The 24,292-nt window shown below is 49.2% G+C and overlaps 1 pseudogene; it reads right to left on the bottom strand.

Moving 5' to 3' along the window:
* LOC115317389 overlaps positions 1-24,292 on the bottom strand; it is a 60,089-nt pseudogene that overhangs the window by 8,997 nt on the left and 26,800 nt on the right.

Raw genomic sequence — 24,292 nt, 5'->3', positions numbered from 1 at the left:
TCAAACGATCTAGAAAAGGTGAATAAAAATGTATACAGCCTAATAGAGTTTGAGTGGGTGCATATTGATAACACGAGAAAGCAACGCAAAAAGACTCAAGGTAAAAAAAAGTCATAAGAGTGCCGGGTGTAATTTTGGGCGAAGTCAAGGCACGTGCTCTACGATTTTGCAAAGAGCTTGTTCTAGAGAAACTCCCTATGCCCGTCAGGGCAGATCGTCGTCTCAATCTCCAAGTTTTCTTTCTCGGTGAAGATTTATAAGACAAGTATCTTCTTCAGAGTAACTGCTACACAGAAAGGGCTTTGGCAGTTACACGTCTCGAAGTATTTCCAACATCAACTTCCGTATTTGATATGGACTGATCCTTTCTTAATACAAAATTCTCAAGCATTCATTAAATATATCAGCAATGAGGACCCTGACACTTCAAACATGGTTTCGATCGGCAAGGAGGATCCGTTCTACATTTCAAATGAGGGTCTCGTTCAGGCGGCCCATCAATGCACTGACTTGAATCTTTCGGTTGCCTCCCAAAACCCGACTTGACTTTTAGTGTAAACGTCTTTAGATGGTGTTCGCTTTTATCTGAATTCAAATTTTATAACTTTTGAGGGAGGCGCGTTTCTACGTTTCTACAAAATTGTGGAATATGTATTGGGTCCAGTGTTGCTCCCGTGTTAAGTGATAGCTACCTCGCTGGATGTGATTGTTCAATTTGCAAAAAGGCTGAATGGACAGGTTTTGAAACTATTAAGATATGTTGATGATTATCTGTTAATGTTTATTAATAAGCAGGGGAAAATTTATAGACTTGATTTCTGATCTATTTGACATTTCTTGAGAGTGTTCTTGAGTTCTAAGTTTACGCTCAAGTTTCCACATGAAAGTTTCTCGTAATTTCTGGACCTGAACTCACACCAAGAATAGAATCACGTAAGCTGGGCTCACTAGCCGAACAGAAATAAGTCTCTTCTTAGCTATGATTTTACGCACTCTAAGATTGTAAGGAGAGGAATCGTCGAATGATATCTGAAAACTTCCTTGAAGAAATCCTGTTTTCATAAAAGTTTCAATAGCTTTATCCATCAGATCAATAGGATGATTTTGACTGGTTTCTCTAAGGATGTAATACCAAGGGTAGCAGAACTGTTTTTAACTTTCTTCAGACAAACGCTTGGTGCTTGTGAAAACGCTAGGCGGAAACCTGCATCCCGACCAGTGGTAATACCCTATTGTCAATACATTTCTCATGAAATCAAGAAGGTGATAAGTAGATATAAAGTTCGTTCTGTAGTGTGCTTGGCGCCTTCTAATCTGTCTCGCTTGTGTGCTGCGATTGAGAGAGCAAGAAGTAAACGTGTAATGTATGAAACTGAACATAGTTTCAAATACTTTGAACGAACAGCCGGATTCGGATATAAAATCGCATTCTCTTGCAGTAAGGTTAGACAGGACCTTACTGCAAGGGGTAGGACAGACAGGTCGATGCATCAGAGTTCGAGCTGGGCACTGTTTTGTCTTTGGGGCAAACGCCATCGTGACACCTCACAGTTCATAGCAATACATGTGGGGTACACTTCTGTTTGGACAAACATCCCTAAAAAGTGGCTCGGGAAATTCATGAGGCATTTATTATTGAAGAAAAAGTAAGTAAACAAGCGAGCTGGTTGCTGTTCCACATATTTGGAAAAAACCGGACACTTTCGTCAATATCACGGGTCGGAAAAAGAGTAATTATAAACGAAGAAAAATTACACAAATAAACATTTAGGTGAGAATTTTTAAGCACATATTATATTATTGGTGACTTTATATATTTCAATTTATACTTTATATTTAGCTAATTATGACGTAACACAACACTTGTGACCACGAAAACTCACCAAGCATAAATCAAAGCGCCTAGAAACTTCGGCGAATTCGCGCAGTGTAAAAGACTAATGAGAATTATGAAACTAGTGCTGATAAAATGTACATGAACACGCGAAGAAATTTGCATATAGTTATACGTATATAAAGCCTTAGACTATAAAGGCGATACTGGTGACGACAAGGTTCTTTCATGGCGGAAAGCCCTGTTACGATGCAGTTTTTCTCGTTCTTTCTGGTATCTTCTTTTGCGCATTTCGGGCGCGTCGCGGCGCCGTTTTATTTTGTTAGGGGAACATTTTTTTTCCACTGGTAGCAGTGGGTTTGCTGGAAGCGGGCCGCGGGTCGGGCTTCTTTGGAAGGACCGGGGCCAGCCGCGGACCGGTCGGGAGACTTCCGAGGTCCGGATCTGACCCGCGGGCCGGCGTTTAGAGACCCCAGCTCTAGACTGTCCGAATGTTTGCGCTGGTGCAGAGTCAGTAACGACGCGCAATGAACACTTTTAATTCATTCCTAGAACAGGGACATATAAAGAAACGTTGACTGTCAGTTTTTTTTTTTTTTTTTTTTTTTTAATTTGTTACGTATGCTGTACCACTTGCTTCTTACGCGCCGAGAAACCGAGGGAGAGGTGGAGGCGAGAGCGCGTGGAGACGTTAGGGCGCCGAGCTCTGATTGGAGCCATTAGTGGGTAGACAGAAAGCTATGGCTGCCTTTGACTCCACTGCTCGCGTCGAACCCGTTAAAATGCGGAACGTCGGCGTCCGGAGTTTGGATTTCGCATTCGGACGCGTTCGACCAGTGCGGTGGGGACAGCGGCAGTTATAGCTTTAGGTCTACCCTCTAATCGTTCCAATCAGAACTCGGCTTTATTGACGTTCCCGCCCGCTCTCGTCCCCTCCTTTCCCTCAGCCTGTCGGCGCATTTTTTCGCTTGGCTGACTGAGGAAGTGGCCTGCTCTGAATGTGTCTTTTTTTTTTTTCTTCGTTTTATCCCATTTCAAGGCCTCCATGTATTGAACAATATGAGAAAGCAAATGAAGTCGCTAGTCAGCGCTCGGTCTGTCCCTTTCGTCTACTTCTCCTTGTGTCTTTTTTGCGCTGTTTTCTTTCGTTGCCAATAAAAATACTTTCGGGATTTTTCTTTTTCTTTGCGGGGATTGGTTCGATTTAAAGCGTATCATATTTTTATTATCCAGCCTGGTTAAAACAACCCACTTCTGAACTCATACAACCAGGCGCCACACACTGGCTTCACCGATCTGGTAGTTTTGCAGCATTGTAAATTCCACGTTTCACATTTTTTTCGGCATACTTATATCTTTAGAGAGCCGAAAATCTTTCGACATGTTATAGCGGATAATTTATTGTACATAGCATACATACATCTGATCTGGCAAATACTCCAAAACTCTCGCTCTAGCGAAATGCAGTTTTAGGCCCTCCTCATAAGTGGCGCCTGCGTATTGTTTATAGAGAGCCTGAAGTAAGAGTGTGTTCAACTGCTAGATCGCGGTACGTGTTTATGGGCGCCATTAAATTGCAAAACTTTGCTGTGGGTCTATGGGGATACGGGTGGTTTTTCCACGTAAATGCGGTTATTAAGAGCCCTTAAGATTCTCGAAGATTTTACCCGAATAATAAAATAACACTTTTCTGTAGAACCCATTTTTCTTTCGATAGGATAAGCAATTCTTAAAAGCGAAAAAGTGTATAATCCGCCATCTCTAACGCTGCCATTAAATTGCATACGCTCTCCATGGTTCAAATTGAACGCACTCATACTTGAGGCTCTCTAGTGTTGTTCCCTCGTCGTAAGAGGTCACAAGAACTCGGTCATTAGCAAACGCAAGTTTGCGAGACAACTTTTGCTCTCACCGTTCTTGGGCAGTGGCGTCGGTGTCTGTCACGGTGTCATCCACGGCCCGAGAAGATTCGAGCGGCGCGACACTGAATACCACGGTGTCGACGCCAAGCATCTTGCAGAACCTCAGGTCCCGGGACTCCTCCGGATGCTGATGTGGCGACTCGACCTGCTTCACAGTCTTCTTGCGCTCATCGAGCTTTCGACTTCCTTCTGAAATAGGACTTACTTTGTTATTACGCTCCCTTTAGATACATATGTCATCAAACTTCCGCGGCCAACAGAGAATCCTCTTTAAAGACAACACGAACCCAACGTTATCGGGCCTTTGAGTTGCAAAGAAATTACTTCAAAACCCCAGAGGAGCAGACCGGCATGAAGGGAATTTATTTTAAGCTTGAAACATGACGGAAAAAGTAAGAGGTGTCTGAACGGCATTTTTTCGCCATAAAACAATTGTGTCCAAAGTTCGCTCGCATTTTCGGCAAACGCCGTGAGATGCGCAACATGACTATTGACTCGAGGAACCGTCCTAAACCGTCCTGAACTGACGATAAAGAGTTTTAGTAGATCGTGTTTTTAGGTCACGCTATCAGTAGTGGGAGCTCGCGCTGCCACTTCGATACATGCTCTGAAGCGCGCGTCAGTATAGATAGCGGGCCTTTGAAAACGATCTACTAAAACTCCCTAATGTTTCTGCAGGGAGATGAGCAAAGCCGTTTAAAAGCGTTCTTTCTGGTCTGGTTCAAACACTTCTACTTTCTTCCATCGTGTCTTGGGCCTCCTCAATGCCTAGAAAAAACTATAAATGAAAAACCACGATTAAAAAAATAGGTTAGTTTGGTTTAAATAAGACTAATTTGGTTTAAACCATATTATTATGATTTAAATCAAATTAATTTGATATAGATGAGATCTATTTGATTTAAATTAAATTATTGTGACTAATTATAATAAGACTAATTATATTTAATTCAAATTAATAGGATATAAGTCACTATTGCCATAAATAGAAGTCTTGAATGGAGATATCTATTTAGTCATGAAAGATTGATTGATCAATCCTTCCAGTTGCTACAAGAAACGCTAATGAAAAGATGTTACTCTCAATATGAAGTACAGTGTTATTAACAACGTGTATTAAGTAAACCCCACCATAGTTTAAAAAAAAAGTTATACGTATTTAGGTTAGTGAAAAAGATTGTTGGTTTTTCTTTTGCGTATTGATTTAATTGCAATAGAACATTTAGTGATAGTTTCTTTTGCGTTCTTATTTATACTTGCAAAAGCATATTACGTAACTGATGAAGTAAATGGTAAAATGGAAGCTTAAAGTTCTGATTTACTAAGAAGACCCCTGCTTTGTGCTCGTGTTTAACCTGATCTAAATCGTTCCTGTTTGATGATTCTTTCATTTAGATACGAAAACAAATGCACATAGAAAGCATCAAATGATAGACGAATAGTAAACTCAAGAATTTTTTTTTTATTTATTTATGCGGAAACGTTAGAGTTAAGTTGTCGTAGTGAAACCTGTTTGAATTAAATCACGAGGTCACGATACACGAAACCTGTATAATCTTTATTTTTATTCTCCTCCCTGGCTGAAAATGCTTATTTTGAAAATGATTAAACTGTAGTCACTGATTGCTTTTAGGGACTATGAAATGAACTTTATGCTGAAGGAAAGTGGAGTTTGACTGTTCGCATATCATTTAGGGCTCTAAAACAAAAGTAGTAAACGCGGGGAAGAAATCTAAAGCCTGCTTTTTTGGTAGAAAAATAAATAATATAGCAGACTATTCCTTACCTTCATTCCCTCGAAAGCTCTCCCCTTTTTCATTGTGATACATCCATGGTGCCTGAGTTCGTGAGCCGAACCCAGCTCACGCATTGGACACTTACCACCGCGCGTCACTCCACCGTATACGCTCGTCAACAACCAATCCCTCGACGAACATTTGAATTCAAGTTCGTGGCCAATGAGTGATGTGACGGCACTCATCGTCACTTGAGAATGGCAAGTTCCATGGTGTGCTTAAAAAGCACGAGGCAGGCTTCGGAGACATCGCATCTGGCGACCAAGCGCGCCACGACCACGTAATTTCTTACATCGCTTTTTGCTTGAGGGCCTAAGCTAAAGAGGAAGAAGTCGAAAATATTTTTCATGGTCCCCTTAGAAAACGAACTGGTTGTGGGTATCTTCATACAGCCTCGAATTTAGTCGGCCTTCAACGAGCGACATATCTCTCAGCTGCAGATGAGCAATTTAGCCAGTGCAGCACTACCTCTAGCCTGGGGTCTTTAAACAAAGTCCTTTTAAGAAATGGAGGGCGTCCGACTCCTTGCTTACGGAGTCGTCCTTCGGTGTTCTTTTCGACTAAATTCTTCAATCTCATTTACGGCGCAGCGAGAAGATGTTAGCGGCTCCCCACGCCCTGCAATTCTTAAGTTCTCGGTGGCCATGAACCTCTTAGTGAAACGTCCGTCATCGCACTGTTGCTTCCAATAAGTTCGTTTTGCAGAGCCTAGAAACAACGGCGCTTAGTCTTCCCCTTGAAGTGCTCGGCGACGAGCCAATATTTGTGGCCAACAGCGCCATGTTGACTTCCTTTCAACTTTGTCCCGACATGACAGGCGGAAATGGATGGAAAGAAAACTCAACTGGTGTCTTCTTCAAGCCCTTCTACGTGCCGGGCGCTCGCTGGCTGGGCAAGAACGGGCTGTTCTTCTTTCTGCGCGGAAGCATTCTGCGCAGGCGTGAGCTTGCCCAAGCAACACGGCTCCTCGAGCGATGCGGCGTCCTCCTCCTTGGAGACGGTGTGGCTCTCCTTCGTCGCGGAACAGCGGAACTTCTGTAACGGGGTTTCGCGTCTTGCAGGGCCGTATGGTGTCTGCAACACGTCTCTCCCACTGGTATTTTTAACACGTCCAAAAACTGGTCCTTCGATTTTAACCTCGTAACGTAACAGGGTGTCATACCATCGCCGGCTGCAATCCTGGTGGTGTCGCAGCAGAGACGGTCTTTATAAAAGACGCCTGTGCTACTGCAGGCATTCTCTCCAGCTTCACAGTCAACGGAAGCTTCGGCAGCCAGGAGTTGAGACTGCGCGACGGCAGCGACACTGGCGTTTGGTCGTATACTTTCTACCGGGACTTCTAGCACCAACGGCCAGGGCCGCGACATCCGACAACGCGAGACGCCGACTCCTCTGACGTCATTTGTCACCCCCGAACCAGGTTTGATGCGTGGGAAGTATAGGACGCTAAAACACACCAGTCGGAAGCCCGTTCCATGGCACCGTAGCGGCTATAAGGCTGGCTACTTTTATGCTTCAGGCGATCGCACTTACATCGCATTACGTGCGCGTGCCTGGTAAGTTCTGTACCGGAATGCACACTACTAACGAGACGGCCATTATCGTGCGCAAACCATGTGACGTTAAATTCACTGTGAGACGGTATTCCGTTTTACAATGGCTATACGTTGTTTCAGCGTAACTTGGCAAAGAGCGAAATCTACGGCCTCTTCTAGCCAATCAGCGCGACAGAGGCGTAGCACGTGACAGCCTCAATCGAAAGGTATACGGGCTGGAGCGTAATCAAAAAGTTGGAGAAGAAAATGTGGAGGAACTTCGCTTTCCACCCCGACCCTGTTGTCTCTGTTCCAAACGTCGCTTTTGTCAAACTCGGAGAGTGGACCGCCACTCAAAGTTTGTACGAAAGCGGCCTTCCTGTATCTCCCACTGATCTTTGTCAGCACTGCGCGCAACCCGTATGATAAAACATAGTCTCTTGCCTCCCTTCGCGGCACTAATTGAATCACCGAGAACGTAGCCTTCGTTGTTTCCCAAGGTAGCGCAAGACGGAGTATAGCTGTGCCATAAAAGATCTAGCAAACGAACTGGATCTTGGCGCTATTTGGCCCTCGTGTTGCCCTTACGCCATTGAACATCAAAACATCACCATCTAACGCACGATGAAAGCGCAGTATTTTGCTTTTTAAATATCGAAATTAGAACCGACTACAAATTTTTCTTTTCTTCATTGTACTCCTTTGGGAAAGTTTATTTGGTTTATTGATATTCGTCCGGTTTCAAGCTGTGCCTGCCACGTCACGTCCGAATGCGGCGCACGGACTGGTCACCAGCCCTGCGCCACCGGATCGCTTGCGCTCGCTAACGATCGATCCGTCGGCGAATGTTCGGGTTCGTATCTGTAGCCATAAGCCTGGAGAGGAAAGTCGCCAAAGTCTAAAGGTGTTTGGACCTTTAGATTTTCGCGACATCGGCGTTTGAACACGTTTGAGTGCGGGGCGGTGTCCTTGCTTGCGGCCAGAAGCGGTTGAATATGGTACGACGCGAGCAGTCGAGCAACGCCGGGGGGTAAGAAATTAGAGATTCGGGCCCTAAACTCGTCAAACACAAAGTTGGAGCAGAAAGTGGGCTGAGCTCTCCGACTGGATGTCGACGAAAAAAGCGCAATGACATGTCGTGATAGGCCAACAAGAGCGCTCCGTCTACTTCGGCCCCAACTTTGTGTTTGACGAGTTTAGAGGTCCGGCTCAACTTTGGACGCGGCAATAGCCTGGGAGCGCGTTTCGGTAGACCAATCAGAAGCCGAGAAAGGAAAGTAGGGTCACGTGCTCGCTCGCGCCACTCGACGATGTGTATCCGGTTCTCCATTCGCGGAACCTGCTTTTTTTCGTTTTCCGGAGTGATGGGATGTGCGCAAGCAAGTTTTTTAAGGGCTGCGTTAGTTCAAGTCGCACAGATTCTCGGGAATTCTAGGGAGATCGCTCTAGGATCAACCACTCAGACGCAGTCGCCGGGCTACGCAATGTCGCCGTGAATTTCGCTTACCATTGGCGAGCTGGTAGAGACGATAGCGCGTTCTTATTGGCTCTTGATTGCAGTTGACTGCGTGTCAGCGCAACTGTGTGTATAAGCTTGACGCAACCGCTCTTCCCGACGCTACGCGCCCGCTTGTCCGGAGCACGGTGCGTACTCCAAGCATGGCTGCCTAAACTCCTGACCACGGTGGAAGAGATGTCTGAACAGCACCAAAAAAGGAACCAAAATTTCGCCGGTTCTTCGGGCATCTTCGGCGGGGGCACTGCCGGTCTAGGGCTCCTGTGTGGGCGCAATCGCGAGCCGCATGACCTTGAAAGCGTGTGCGCGGATGAGGACGGTTCCCTGAGCCCCTGTTATGTTGCGCATCTTACAGCACTTGCTGTCAGATGCGCACCCTTGCTCTGTGGTGGAGGTAATACACCTCTCTCATCTTCCATCCTGGTCTTGACTGTGACGGATATTCACGGTACCATTCGGCTAAGCGCCACCTCGAAAGCTCTTCTGACCATGAGTTGAGGGTCAGTCACAGTCGATGTTCTCCGGAGCTTTCAGTGACAGTTTGCGCTTGGAGCTAAAAAATTAACGTATTCACCCCGCACCTCGACCAAACTGTGAGGGTATTAATCATCAATCAGTTTATTACAGTTGGAGAAGGGCGGCTATGAAGCTGTTTTAAAGACTGTTCGAACTAGCGGTTTGAGATGGTACATCTGGCGTAAACATTTCTAGCATGAGCCCTACTTCTTCGGTCTCTGTGACAGACAAACATCGGTGATCATGCTAATCAACATTTTACGAAATTTTTTTAAAAAAAAAGCTATCCTCTGTTACACCTTGCACGGCTGAGACATCTCAAGTCCATAAATCGGAGCGCCAAGCAACCTCACTCCTTTGGTCGCTAACTAAAAACGTTCAACAGCAGAGGTAGATATTTGAGCAGGTTGTTACCTGTATGGCGGTGCTTAGAACGCGTCTTGGACTGGTCTGCTTAGCGACCCACCCAACACATACATCAAAAGTTGTCCTGAAGTCACACCAAATGACGTGACAGAGGCTGGCGTGTGATGTTGTCCAGTGTCGCGATCCTGGTGATTGGAGCTAGATGTCCCGACAAAATGTACGCCCGAACCGAAGTGTCGCTTTAGTCGCGGATAAAGTCACGGCGCCCAGGATAAGTGTCGACACGCTTCCTGCATGGTCGCCATTTCGGTCCATGGAATGAGCAGTTTCGCCTTGGACCTCTTCATTCTTGACGACTTGATCTAAGTTTGTGATCGACAGGTTTCTTTATAAAGACGTTTCTGTATAACGAGATATACCGGCGTCGCTGGTTGGCTGCACTGAAAAATAGGTTTCCCGTCTTGATATACACAGGAAGAACAATATAATTGAAAGAGACATTTGTAGGCAAGCATGATTGATAAGTGGATTGCATTCACAGCGTCAAATACGCTTATATTCGCGAGGAACGCTTTTAGTAAGATGACGTTCCATAGCGATCTTGGTGAGGCTAGTTTAGAACGACCCTTTCGAAGCTTCAGGCATTGAAAAAGAACAAAATGACAATTGCCATGAATACAAAGGTTGGTCGCCTGCATGTAAGTACCTGCGAGATGTTGATCGCCTGCATGTTAGTACCTGTCTCTGCCCTGCTAGCAGGCAGAGAAGCCAATGGCGCTACTTTTTTAAAGATCCAGTACTTTAGTGGCGGAGTCTTATCTAGTGGTTGTTGAGGCTTTCGTGGACAGTCATGCTGGAGGGCGACCCGCTGGAGAACGTGCATTTGCCACACTCACTGCGGCGAGACTGTCGGGACCGCGGCCGGCGACATGAGACTTCTGCGACGTCATCAGGAGGAAATGTTGATACCGTTTCTTGGGGGCCGCTAAACATACCAGCCGGAGACGCGTTCCAGACACCTATATGTGGGACACCATTTTGCAGGCCGTCAGGGCTCAGACACGTGACGACAGTAGTCACGTCACCACCTACGCGCCCCTCGTCCCCTTTCTCCCTCCGCCCCCCTTTCCCGGGCCAAAGTTCCTGTTTTTATATTGATCGTGTTCGTCCTCCTCTCCTGTGTTTCTCCGGTGGCGTTGCGGTTCAAAGCTTCAACACGCACAATCCAAAAACAAATGTGCCATCGAATTCAGTTTTTTATGTCCTTTTAAAACACTAGCATCCCCCAAACTTTGTTTTATTTTCATGGCCAGGCGATTTTTTATGGCGTCAGAATTAAGACTACCCAATCAATATTTTACTGAAGCGTCACTTAAATTTTTAATAAAGTAGAAAAAAACTCAACTCCTCAGAAAGAAAACCAAAACTCGACTGAGGATGAAGAAGAAGTATAGAGAAGGAGAGAGTTGGCGGAATTCACGTGGCTGGGGAACTTTGTTTTTTCTTCAATAATTTGCGTCCTTTCAGAAGCCACAAAAATGGCTAATATATTTATTTTCAATTTTTTAATATTCAGTGTGAGCTTTCGATGATCCACGACTTTGATTGTATTTGCTGGCTATGTCTGAACCATAGAAAATGCACGTGAATATGGAGAAGAGGGTGAGCGCGACTCAAACCGGCCAGTTCTCGACGAGCGGAAAGAAGGCGAATTTCGAGCCGCAATTGTGTTCTGATTAGATGGGCTCCTATATGTCACGTACAAACAAAAACCTTGGCGAGGGTGAATACTCTGTCTGTGTCCCTTTAAATAACGTTAAATGCAAAAAAAATGATCAAAGTAGAACATTAGCTATCAGGCCGCACGTAATGTTTGCTTGGTTTTGTCCAACATTGCCTAATTCGGCACATTTTTCTTTTCTTGATTTATTTCATGTCTTTATGCAGATAGAGAAGCTGAATTCCGTCTCATAAAATATGCAGTTGATTGGAAAATGCGTGTACCCCCTACAAACGCGCCAGAACCTTTGTTCGGTCGCTCCATTCAGGGAACATTAAAGGGTAACTGCACAAAAAAAATGTGTTTTTTAAGCAGTTTAATATCGACAAGCCACAAAACAAATGTCCCGCGAAAAAATTATTATTTTTTTAGCAATATTTACGCCACAGGACATAACTTAGTCGGAGTCAGAAACTCTCCACATTTGGAACTCCCGCTCTTTCGACCCCCCTGAGGAGAAGTATGCCCCGCCCACTGATCTCTATGACAATTGCTGGATCGCGTTTGCCCGCTCCTCGAATGCGGCCACTGGCGGCCATCTTTATGGTAGAGTTACATTACCTCTAGCCAACGTTACTAAAACACTCAGTTGGGAAACTCGCCGTAGAAACCTTGGCCGCTGGCGTCCACCGAGACCGAGCTAAATGCGACAACAGCGCCACTCTTTATCGTTTGTCTGTACTGTGGTCACCTTGAGCTTTTTGAAAGCCTGTTTTTGCGTAAAAACAAACGGAAAAGACTTTTTTTATGAAATTTATTGGAGTTTTGTACCAAATGGAGGGAGCGTGATGTTTTTATATTCTTTAGTTTGCAAGGTTTTGCGGAACAATTAATATTGTTTTTATACAACCATGCCTCACCGGGCCTTTCAGGTAGCACGTCTCGACCTAAATGCATTTTAACTTTGGTAGTTCGACGCGGCGCGTCCGCCGGGGAGACGGGGGTTGGCTTGTCGTCGGGTTGCGGTCGCTCGTTCGTGTGAAGCGTCTCTAGTTGTGCACGCGCCCAGGGACCTCAATTTATTTGTGGTCCTCGGGGTTCGAAGCCTCCGCCATGTCGACGCCTACGAAGGCACAGTGTTTCTCTTTTAATGTTCCGGCGAACACTCCGGTAGATGCCATCATGGACAGCATTCAAGCCGTCGCCGGCGGGGATGGTCTGTCGTACCTGCAACACCACGGTGGAGCAAGGTTCATGGCAGCGGTCAGCACCATGGCCGCCGCACAACGATTTGTAGCGCAAGGTTTCTTGTCGCTGGGTAACGTGGAAGTCCCCCTGGAGCCAGTGGGAGCCCACGTTGTGTTTGTCTCGGTGTACCGCCTTCCCCCGTACGTGTCGGAGGCGGCACTGGTGCAAGTCCTCGCACAGTATGGCAAGGTGAAGGCGATCAACCACGTCACGTTTCGAGACCGCCCGGACGTCAGGACCGGCACCCGGGTGGTCAAGATGGAGATGTCGAAGCCGGTCCCCAACTTCGTCCACATCCAGGGACACCGGGTGATGGTGGACTACCGTGGTCTGCGACGCGTCTGCAGCCGGTGCGGGCTGGAAGGCCACATCGGACCCGCCTGCAAGACACCACGTTGCGACAGATGTGGCGTTTTTGGGCATGCGACGGCAGGTTGCACGGCTCCTTGCCAGCGGTGCGGCCACGGCCACGCGACCACGGACTGCGTCCAGCGAAAGTCGTATGCCGCCGCCGCCAAGGAACCCAGGGAGGACCGTCCACGCACTTCGCAGCGAGTTGTCGACACCGTCTCCGACCCAGCCCCCCAGCTTTCCGGTGACGACTCGGACCCGTCCATCCGCCCGCGGACCCCACCACCTCCCCCTGTTGTCTCGGATTCCAACGCTTTGTCGAACGCCGGAGTTTCCGACAGCCAAGCTTCGGGCGCTCCATCGAACGCGGCCGGCCCTACCGACGGCCAAACTTCGGACATTCCGTGGAACGCGGACGCCAACCCCGGCAGCCAAGCGTCGCGCGTTTCATCGAACGCGGCCAGCAGCCAAGCCTCGCGCGTTCCATCGAACGTGGCCGCTAAACCCGACTGCCAAACCTCAGACGCTTCGTCGAATGCGGCCGCCATCCTCGAATCTCACAGCATTGATTCCGAAGATCTGAGCGACGATTCCGACCGCCGTTTCATCGCTGAGGAAGGCGACGTGACCCCAGGCCAGGGACATCCGCCGCCCACGCCAGAGGTTTCGACGACAACGACGTCACGTGAGTCGTCCGCAGAGTCGGCATCTCCCGACGCCGACATGCCGGACGACCGCTCCGATGCCAAACGCGTTTTCTCGCCTGCTAGCGGCGGCTCGGACGCGTCTCCCGCCTCGTCGGCTAAAAAGAAGCGGCTCGGCGCGGACAATTTTGACTACGCGGAATCACTGGAATTCTAATCGACTGTCCGCCATGTTTTTCTTTTACTTTTTTTCATGGGCCTACACATTCTGACGTTAAATGCGCAGGGTTTTCGGAATCCGAACAAGCAGCGCGAGGTGATACACTTTGCCCAGTCTAATCACTGCGATCTGCTCTTTTTGCAAGAAACTAATTTTTTTTTCTGCCCGGGATGTGGCAGAATTTAAGGCCCGTTTTTCGATTCCTTGTTATTTTTCTCTCGCACCTTCTTGCGCGCGCGGTGTTGGCGTTTTAATATTCCGCACTTCGTTTTTGCAAGGTGCTTTTTCACTGTGCGACCCGGACGGTCGCATCCTTGTGTACAGTTTTTTTATCGGTCATGCCAAGTTTCGGGCTATAAGCGTTTACGCTCCAGTTCGTGGCGGCCACACGCCGGCGAGGGATTTTTTTAGAAGCCTTCTGCAGTATGTGCCCGAGGACGGTTTTTTCTTCCTCTGCGGGGACTTCAACTGTGTAATAGACTCCTCTCGAGACGTTCGCGGGCCTGGTCGCGGGCGGAATACCTCTGACGCTCAGGAGCTGGTTCGGCTTCTCGGGCTGCACGACCTGCGCGATGCCTGGGTCGAACTACACGGCGCTGCGTACGACTCCACGTGGTCGCGGGGCACGTCGTCGAGCCGGCTGGACCGCGTCTATGTCCAGAAACGTCTTGCATCGCGCCTCCTCAGCTGCGAGGTGCTTTCCTTTCCATCAGCTGCAGGCTATGTTTCAGACCATCGCCCGGTTTCAGCGGTTATTGATGTGACGGGTTTTTTGTACCCACGCGGCGACACATGGCGCCTAGATATCTCGCTACTGCGGGACGAACCGTCCATCTCTAGCTTACGACAATTGATTCGGGCGTCACTGACGGCCGTTGCCTTGTCCCCCTCCCAGTGGGACGCGCTGAAGTCTGACTGCCGGTTTTTCGCGACGGCAGCTGGGAAGTCGCTTCGGCGCCGCACGACGGAGGCCCTCAATGAGGTTGTCCGTCGCATTCGCATTGTGCAGCGTGGTGTTGTGCGCACCTCCTTGATGTTTGAGTACCTCACGGTTCTTCGCGATCGCCATCAACGTCTGTTGAGCATGTCCTCTCGAAGTGCTGTGGCGCAGCGGCTGCGTGACCAGCCGGTGGAAGACCCGGAGGTGCTCCGGTGCCTCCGTGCCACACGCGCCGGTGGGGACGGGTACTCGTACGTTCCCAGTGCACATCTCGCGGACGGTAGCCTTTCGGAGGACCCCCGTGAAATTGGCGCGGGGTTCCGAAATTTCTTTTCGTCCCTATTTTGCTCGAACCCCGCCGTAAACATCTCGAATTTCGCCGAGCGGGTTCGCCTTTTTTGCGGAGATCTCCCGGCCTGCCCTGATGACCTCGGCTCCTCTCTGTTCCGTCCTACAACACGCGAGGAACTCTTTGACGTCCTCCGGGCTATAAAAGTCGGGTCTGCCCCAGGCCCCGACGGCTTACCAGCCGAATTTTATGTCACTTTTTGGGATGTCCTCGCGAATCCCCTAGTCCAGCTTGTGAACGGCTTTCTGGAGACAGGCGAAGTTCCACCATCCTTCAGAAGAGGTCGCGTCATCCTCCTCCCAAAGAAGGGTGGCTCTTCATCGGATCCTGCGGCTTGGCGACCTATCACTTTGTTAAACGCAGACTATAAGATAGTAGCCTCTCTACTCGTCTCGCGCCTCCGTACGGTCATGCCCCATGTGGTGAGCCCAGTTCAAACGTGTTCGGTGCCTGGGAGAAACATTTTTTCGTCCCTGTCACTCACACGAGACCTCTTTTCGTACGCGAATTTTACCCATCTGTCGGGGGCCTGTGTCTCCCTCGATCAAGCGAAAGCGTTTGATAGGGTTGAGCATAGTTATCTGTTCGAGGTCCTGAGAGCCTTTCGCTTCCCCGAGACTTTCATTTCGTTACTTCAGTCCCTATACAGCGGACTGGCTGGCCATTTGCAAGTCAACGGGTGTCTTCTTCCGCCTTTTCCAGTAAGTAGGGGAGTGCGACAGGGCTGCCCGTTGTCTCCCTTACTCTACGTTCTTAGTCTTGATCCGCTTCTCCGACGTCTTGCATCCTGCTCCCAGATTTGTGGCTTTCCGCTGCCCGGCCGGGACTCAGTCGTGGTTAGCGCCTACGCAGACGACGTCAGTTTGTTTGTCCGCAACTCTGACAGTTTTGAGGCTGCTGGACAGCTGTTCTTGGAGTATGGCGCACTCTCTGGGGCTTGTTTAAACACTACCAAGAGCCAGGCTTTGGAGTTTGGAGGCTCCCCTCCCGCTCTACCTGCGGATATCCAGATTGTGAACGAGCTTCGAGTTCTCGGCGTGTTTTTTGACTCTCGTGGAGTGGCACCCCGCACGTGGGAGGTTGTAGCATCCGCCGTTGAACGTCAGGTGGCTGTTGCAGGGACCTTTACGCTCTCCCTTCGCGACAGAGCTTACCTAGTAAGAGCTGTTTTTTTGTGGGCAACTTTTCTATGTTGCCCACATTGCACTTCCCCCTTCTCGAATCGCTAGCCGCATCACCTCATGTCTCTTCCGGTTTTACTGGAGCAGGGGCACTGAACTAGTGACAAGGTCGGTGCTCCGCCTTCCCACGTCACTGGGCGGAAGGGGCTTGCCCTGCGTCAGCACGGTGTGCCGCCTGCTCTCCCTCCGCACTGTTCTAGGGGTGTTAGATGACACGGATCACCCGGCACGGTCCCTGGCTCTTTATTTTCTAGGGCCCTCGCGCCAAGTGCTTGTTCCTCGCGCGTTGGGCAACCTTTACCCGAGCGCAGAAGCAACGCCACCGTTTTACCAAGCGGTGGTGGCTTGCCAAGAAGAGTTGAGGCGGGCGTTACCAGACCTCGAAGTGCGCGAAGTGCCACCGGCTCGCGTCGTCGAAGAGCAGTCCGTGACCCGGATCACTCGTGAGCAGAGGGATCGGGCGAACGCCTTTCCGTGGACCTGGTTGGTTTCTCGCCGCCTTCCCGGACCTGTGGAGGATTTTGAGTGGCGTCGGGGCTGGGGTGTCCTTCCAACAAGACAACGACTCCACCGCTGGGGCATTGTTCCCGACCCTAAGTGCCCCAACTGTGGACAGGTAGAAACAAACACCCATGTTTTCTTTGATTGTCCCGTTGCGCGCTCATTTTGGCGTTTGGTGCACCATGGCTTCCGGGGTATCGGCATCTGGAACTTTGTGTCAGGCGGTAGGTGCCCCGGCGGAGGCTTCGCCCTGCTCCTGTTGGCAGTCGGTCAACTGGTCCTCTGGCAGAATCGTTGTGCGGCGGTTGGCCAGCAACGACGATCTCGTGCAATGTGGCCAGTCCTCTCTCGACTGCGGGGTACCCTGCTCCGTCACCTAGACTCCGAGCTCTTTTGGTTGGGCGAGGAAGAGTTCCTCAGGCGGTGGTCTTGCCGCTACGTCCGGCTGGTCGGTGGTCACATCCACTTGCTTTTCGCGCCTCTCGCACTGGTGTGAGAGGCGTGGGGTGGGGGGAAAGGGGGGGGGGGGGGGATTGGACGTTAGCCAGCCGAACGCTACGCCTGGCTTACACTGACATTTCTTAGGTAAAGGAGAGAACCCTCCTCGTGTGTGCTGATGAGATGTAAACAGCGGCCATATTTGGTTCGCTAAGTTATGTTTTTTCGTTACCTCCGTCCCTGGATCTTTGTAGCGTACATGTTCCTATTGTATACCGGTGTAATTTACGTCTTTGCAGTTTACAGTGTCAATAAACTTTTCTTTAAACCCTGTAACTTCTTCCGCTGTATCTGTTCTTGGAGCCAAATTAGAAGTCACGTGCAGTTCCTCGAGTGGCCGCTGCGCAGTGTTGCCAGGTCTACTGATTTATCAGTAGATCTACTGATTTCGTTCCGGGTCTACTGATTCACTGAAAAAGAAAATCTACTGACTTTCTTTTAGTAAACATACTAAAAATTTATTATATGGCCCCTTCAGTTCCCAGTGTCGCCCATCAAAGGAAACTCATAATGTCCCAGAATTAAAAACGAAGCACTGGCTAGATGGCCCAGACGCCCGTCCTATTCGAGTGACGTAGCCGTATATTCATCTATCTATTCACCCAGAGCAGGTTCGGCAGGTTGGGCTAGACCTGTGCGCCGCCGCGCCGCGCCGCCGCCGCCGCCTGTTTTGCTCTCGGCGGCCTGCGCCGCCGCCGGAATCCCCAGAGCCTGCACGCCGCCGCCGCCGCCGAGAAAAAAATCCGGCGCGCCGCCGGCGCCGCCAATTTTTTTTTTTTTTTTTAGTGGGGGGGGGGGGGGGGGGGGGGGTGGAGGGGTGCGTAGCATTGGTGTTTCTTTTTTTCTGCTTCTGTATGAGTCTCACCTACTATATTATGCATAACAAAATGAATAAATACACCGGTGTCTGTATGTTTTTCCCTTTCATTTTTACTCCTTTACACGGAACGATAAAAGAAATAGGCAAAACAATAAGTCTCGAACACAGTTGCTAGTTTATTTAAACAACAAACGCTCTTATATATACCTCAAGACCCTCACCACCAATAAAGAAACACCTCCTCTTAACTAGGTCACCGAGAACCGGACACTCACAGAACCCATATGGTTCATGATTCAGACAGATCCAAATGATTCACACCAACCAGCTACCCTGATGACCTCGCTTGCGGGCTGACCAGCCACATGCGATAACAGGCAACTCCAGCTCCAGCAGAGCCCTTACAATTTTCGGAAAACCCACAAAACAATACCTTAGAGACACAAAATACGCTTCATATCACCGTCCAATGCCAAGGACAATGTGCTTATACAATTACCAGAGGTCGAAATACGCATGGTCTCCCTTAGAACTCTCCTACCACTGCTGATTGTTGGGCGAGTTGGTATTGTACGTGAGAAAACATTATTGCGCTTTAAGACATAGACAGAGGAAGAACACCACAGAGCGCTTACTTTCAACTGATTTAACCCAAGAGCCTCAGTGTAGATACACACTGCGTCACCACACCACATCTCAACCAATCCGTGGCCCCGCCGTAGGCCGCAAATACACTGTCTCTTTTTATGCCAGGTCAATTGAAGCCACGCATGACTGCGTGTGCAAACCATTATTTGCTTCCTCCACTGTTCTCGCTAGGCACTTAGGCGGACGCCATCAATAGTTCCGGCACGTGTTGTAACGTGTTTCTTGTGGCACCCCTGAGGATCACCCGAAAAGGAGGTTAACCTTTCTAATTTGTGTTGAGTTTTGGAAACTAAATTTACACCGAACCTCTCTGCCACTGAAATAAAGTTAAGAGAGCTAAATTCCAAGGTATAGTAAGGCACACACACACCATTCTTTACAACCGGTTAGAGCCGGATTAAACGTTCCTAACACCTTGAGCAGAACTCTAACAATCACATATCCTCGTGTAATTGTTAGAATAGTTGTGAACCAAAATGGAGCTTGGCAGAAGGTGTCGTCGATTTTTATCCAGAAATGCCTGATAGGAGCGGAGCAACAGTCCATTGTCACTCAAAAACTCTGAGCAATTGATTGAAATATTGAATCCGCATCATGGGAGAAGGTGTGATGGGACACCTAGACATCAATGCCATTACTCTATGGATAAGTCGGAGCTGTTAATAAGGGTCAGGAGGTGGTGTGATGATAATCTAGTCAAGTTGCAGTCTGCCTCTGGGATTGATATAGATAGTTTTATGAGCATTATAGAGTTTTATTTAGAGTCCACTGCCGTAGACTTTGATGGTTATCTTTTTATTCACAAAGAGGGAGTGTGCATCGGGTCGTGAATTGCTCCAATGTTGTCAGAGATTTTTTAAAACGAGATTGATGTTCACGTTGACACGGTTGTGCGGTCCTTGTAGACTGGACCGCACAACCCTGCGGTTGCAACAGTCGAAATGAGTGCTTATAGGCCTCCTGTTTCACACGGAAAAGGACCTGTGCTGGAGGTGGGGCAAGGAATCAGCAAAGCCTCTGTTGGCAGCGTCTATGTTAGAAGTTGACAGCTGTCACTTAAAAATAGTTAAGAGTGGTGTAATTGCGTCTGCGAAAGATAACGCCTGTAAAAAATCTCGTATGCTTTAGGTTGGAGAGCCGGTTGAGTTGCAAAAGATGCGTCGTTTGGAAGCGGGCCACCACCACGATGTAATTGTTAGAGTCGTGCTCAAGGTGCTGAAAGTTGAATCCGGCTCCTGTGGAAAAAACGGTTGTGAAGAATGCTGTGTGTGTGCCTTACAACCATGGAATCTCTCATAACTTTATATCAGCGGCAAAGAGGTTCGGTGTAAATTTATTTTTCAAAGCTTATGACAAATTAGAAAGGTTAACCCCCTTTCTGGTGGTCCTCAGGGCTGCCAGAAATAAACATAAGAACCCAGATGTAACTTTTCAGGCAGGAGTGGTGTACGGGACCCTCTCATTTCGTCGAAACTCGTTTCGTGGAATTACGTATCGTGGACAACTTTTCATGGGCAGACGTTTCCCGGAAACACGTTTTGTCGACACGATCGTTTCATCGACACTCGTTAAGCGAATTGCACGTTGTAGGGACATCTCGTCACGCGTGTATCATATTCATATTATAGTAAGGGTTGTGATGGAGTTGCCTGTTATCGCATGTGTCTGGTCACTCATCAAGCGAGGTCGTCAGGGTGGCTGGTTGATGTGACCATGAATCATTTGTATGTGTCTGAGTGTCCGGCTTTCAGTGACCTACACTCGGAAAAAAAAAGGTGTCCCATAGAATGCACCCCAAAACTTCAGTTCGACGTACAGCGCACTGACGTCGATTTGGGTACTAACTTTCACGAGAGGCTCGATAGCCGTGGCGTACAACTTATTAAAATAGCTAATGTACGTGTTACTGACTACAAAAAAAAACAAAAAACCTCGGGGTTTTTTTGGCTTTACTGCAAAACCTCAGTGTTTTTATTGTGTGGTCTTTGATACGTACTTTAGTTATTCAATAAGTCATATGACACCGTTATCAAGCCCCTCGTAAAATTTGAGGCCGTCTGTTCGACTATAGTGCGCTGTACGTCGAACTAAAGTTTTGGGGCGCATTATATGGGACAAAAGGGTGTAAGGTGATACACTTTTTTTTTAGGTTGTAGTGGAGTTTTTTGCTGCTGTTCTTTTTTTCTTTTTTTTTTTTGTGGCGAGAATCTTGACGTATATATAAAAGCGTTCGTTGTCAGCGGTGGCCGGGTGCTGACGTTCCGTTATTTAATAATTCGACGTTGATTTGAGAAAATGAAATAGCGTTTATTATACTAGATTAACTTCTGATTACATGGTCTATTTTGCGTGCGTATACGTGGCGTGCCTCCGGTCGTTCTGTGAGAGGTTTCTTCCCACGCAGGCACAAGCGGTGTCTTCTTCCCAGGCAGGCGCTCTGGGCGAAGTTCAGTTCACGCTCTCGCGGAGCGTAAACAAGCTGGGCCCGCGACCCCGTGCGCTCGCTGCGCTCGCAAAAGTCACGTATTGAGGATCCATTACAGATCCCGCCGAGGCAAGACAAACAAGTAAAGACAAACGAGCTGGGCCAAGCTAACACGCCCCGGTTTAAAATTGATTTGTCCTCAAATCACTCCAACGCGTAATCCGCAAGGTAGGCCGGAGGTCTGCTTGTCCTTGACAGTTGCTGACCCACAGCGTCATCCTCGACGCTGATGAGTGCTCCGTAGTCTTCTTTATTGCGCGTTGGGGCCTCGGATCCGTTCTCGTCTTCACGTTCATCGCTTTCATCCGCGCCGGAGAGCGCTCGGCCGACGCAGGTGTCGGATAACTCCGGTGCCGCTGGTGTGCGTGTATTGTGTCGGCGGAGTTGCTCGACGTTTGCCTTTCTTTCGTTTTGTCGTCCTTTTATGGAATGCAGCCTTTTGATGACCACGGTGTTTGGGGTTGGAAAGGACTTGATCTCGAACGGGCCCTCGAAGAACGGGTCCATCGTGCTTGACCTCGCTCCGATGCTGCAGTAAACGGAGTCGCCGATTTTAAATCTCGGAGTCTTGCTCCTTGCGTCATACCGGCTTTTGGCCGAAGCTTGAGAGTTTTCCAAGCTGTTTTTCGCGTCGTGCCGCTGTCTTGCCAACCTGTGGAGTCTAGTCGTCTCGTCTAGGTCAGCCTCAACTGTTCCGATGTTGAGCTGTCCGGGAAGTTTCGGGACGTAACCGTGCATGAGTTCGAAGGGGCTGAAGCGTGACGAACTCTGTCGCGAAACGTTGACAGAGAAAACTGCCTCGGGTAGAATCTTCTCCCAATTCTTGTGAGGTTCGATGAGTTTTCGAATTATATTCTTCAGCGTCCCTACCATCCGTTCGACAAGACCGTTGGCCTGAGGCCAGTAGGGTGGTGAGGTCACGTGCGTGATTCCAAGTCGTCTGTACAGAGCGGCAGTCTGTTTGTTGACGAAGCTTTTAGCCTGGTCGGTGACGATTGTCGTGGGCACGCCAAATCTCGGAATCCATCGATTCAAGAGGTAGTCGACGTAAAAGTGTGCTGCTGTAGATGGCACGGCGACAGCGTCAATGTAGCGAGTCGCGTGGTCGATGCAAACGAGGACATACCTTTGACCGTTGCTTTCTTCCAGTGGTCCGAAATGGTCGAGAGAGACTGTCGTGTTCGGAGAGTCCGGAACTGCGCGAGGTTGCAGAGCGCCTTCTCGAGTTGTGGTTCGTTGGTTCACGCGTTGGCACGTGTTGCACGATCGAACGTACTCCCGAATGTCTCGCGACATCTGAGGCCACCAGTAGTTCCTCTTGATTTGTTCCGTCGTTCGCTCCACGTCCATGTGTCCAGTCGAGTCATGACATATGTTCATAACAGAATCTCGAAGTGTGGCTGGCACAACGATTCTCTTGAACTTTTCGTCCATTTTTAATAAGATCCCATTCGACCGTCCGTAGTCGTTTCCGGGCAGTGACGCTAGTCGCTGACACAACGGGTCGATCTGTTGCTGTTCCCGTAGGCGGCTGTTCGTGCTCACTTGCGCATTCAAGCAGATGGGGGAGGGGTTGGTCGCTCCGGCGAAAGTGAGAAGAGTCTGGGAGTCTTCCGGGTCGTACTGACGTGAGAGGGCGTCCGCCTTGTTTGATTTACTCGGTCGGTGTACGATTTCGAACTCGTAGTCCGAGAGGTCGAGGATCCACCGTGCAAATCTTCGGTTGGTCAGGCCGTTCTTAACAAGGTATGTGAGGCACATGCTGTCCGTAATGACTGCAAATCGTGGGCCTCCGCGCAAGTATATTGCGAACTTTTCCGTGATGGCCCAGTGTAGCGCCATGCACTCGAGAACGTTAATGTGCAAGGTGCTGTCGTGCGCGTTCAAAGATCTGCTTGCGTATTCGATTACCTTGTCGCACGAGTCGTGTCTCTGCGTCAGGATCGCTCCAAAGCCCGTTTGGCTCGCGTCCACGTGAACCGTGCTGGGGCACTCACTCCGAAAGGTGGCCAGAACCGGCGGAGTCTTCAGACAGTGCTTCAGGTCGTCGGCGATCCTTTGATGTTCGTCAGACCACTCGAAGCTCGCGTCCCTCAGCAGTAGCTTACGCAGCGGTGATGATCGTGTTGCGAAGTCCGGGATGAACTTTCGGAAGTGATTTAGGAACTGTAGGAATGAGTAAAGATGCTTTGCATCCCTCTCGGGCTGAAACTTGTCGACTGCAGAAACACGCTGAGGATCGGGTGTTCTGCCTTCCGCCGTGATCACATTCCCGAGAAATTGAACGCTGGTTCGTACGAACTGGCACTTCGCGATATCCATGCGGAGTCCGTTCACAACGATGCGTCGTAGGGCTTCGTCTAGAAGTTCCAGAGCCTCAGCTACGGTTTTTGCGCCTTGGCCAACGTCATCCATGTACGTTGCTGTTCGGGGAAGTCCGTCGAAAGTTCTTCGCATGACCATTTGCATAGTTTGGGGCGCTTTACAGAACCCGAAGGCCATGCGGAGATACTCGTACTTGCCATCTGGAGTGACAAAGGCTGTCTTGTGAACATCTTCCGGCTTCACTCGGATGGTGAGAAATGCGGTCTTGACGTCCATAACAGTAAAGTAACGGGAGCCGTCCCTCATTACATCGTCGAGTGCGTCGTCCATTCGAGGCATGGGGTACAGCGGGTTGACTGTTTTGGCGTTCAATTTTCGGTAGTCGTGAACCATTCGTCTGGGAGTCGAGGGATGGTTCGGCTGGTTTACCACAAGCGTCGGTGCGGCATATTCGCTTTGGCTTTCGCGAACAATTCCACGCTCGCGATAGTCTTCGACCTGTCGTTTGATGAATTCCCGGTCGGCTGGGGAGCATCGATAGGGCCGCGACGCCACCGGGATTACGTCGCGTAGCTCGATGGAATGCTCGGCGTGTGGGCAGGTGCCCAGTTGTTCCTCCACCGTCGTAAACGCAGCGTGGTGTTTTGTGGGTATCCCAAAAAGTCTTTCGCGTTCTTCCGGCGAAGCGTCTTCGGTAATGCTATCCACAGCCGTGTGGATTCGTTGCACTAGGGCTGCTTCGATGTCATTCCGTGCTGGCTCGAACTTCACGAACATGGCCAGGCGTTCGGCTTGGGGCAGTTTCTCGTGAAAGTTGGACACCAGAGCTTCTCCGGAGATTGTCGTCTTTGAAATCTCGGCGGGCGAATCGTAACGT

This window comes from Ixodes scapularis, unplaced genomic scaffold (genome assembly GCF_016920785.2).
Source record: "Ixodes scapularis isolate PalLabHiFi unplaced genomic scaffold, ASM1692078v2 PGA_scaffold13__105_contigs__length_92229423, whole genome shotgun sequence".
Classification (NCBI taxonomy): domain Eukaryota; kingdom Metazoa; phylum Arthropoda; class Arachnida; order Ixodida; family Ixodidae; genus Ixodes; species Ixodes scapularis.
Note: the sequence above shows the minus strand (reverse complement) of the source record. Positions and strands in the feature narration are given on the sequence as shown.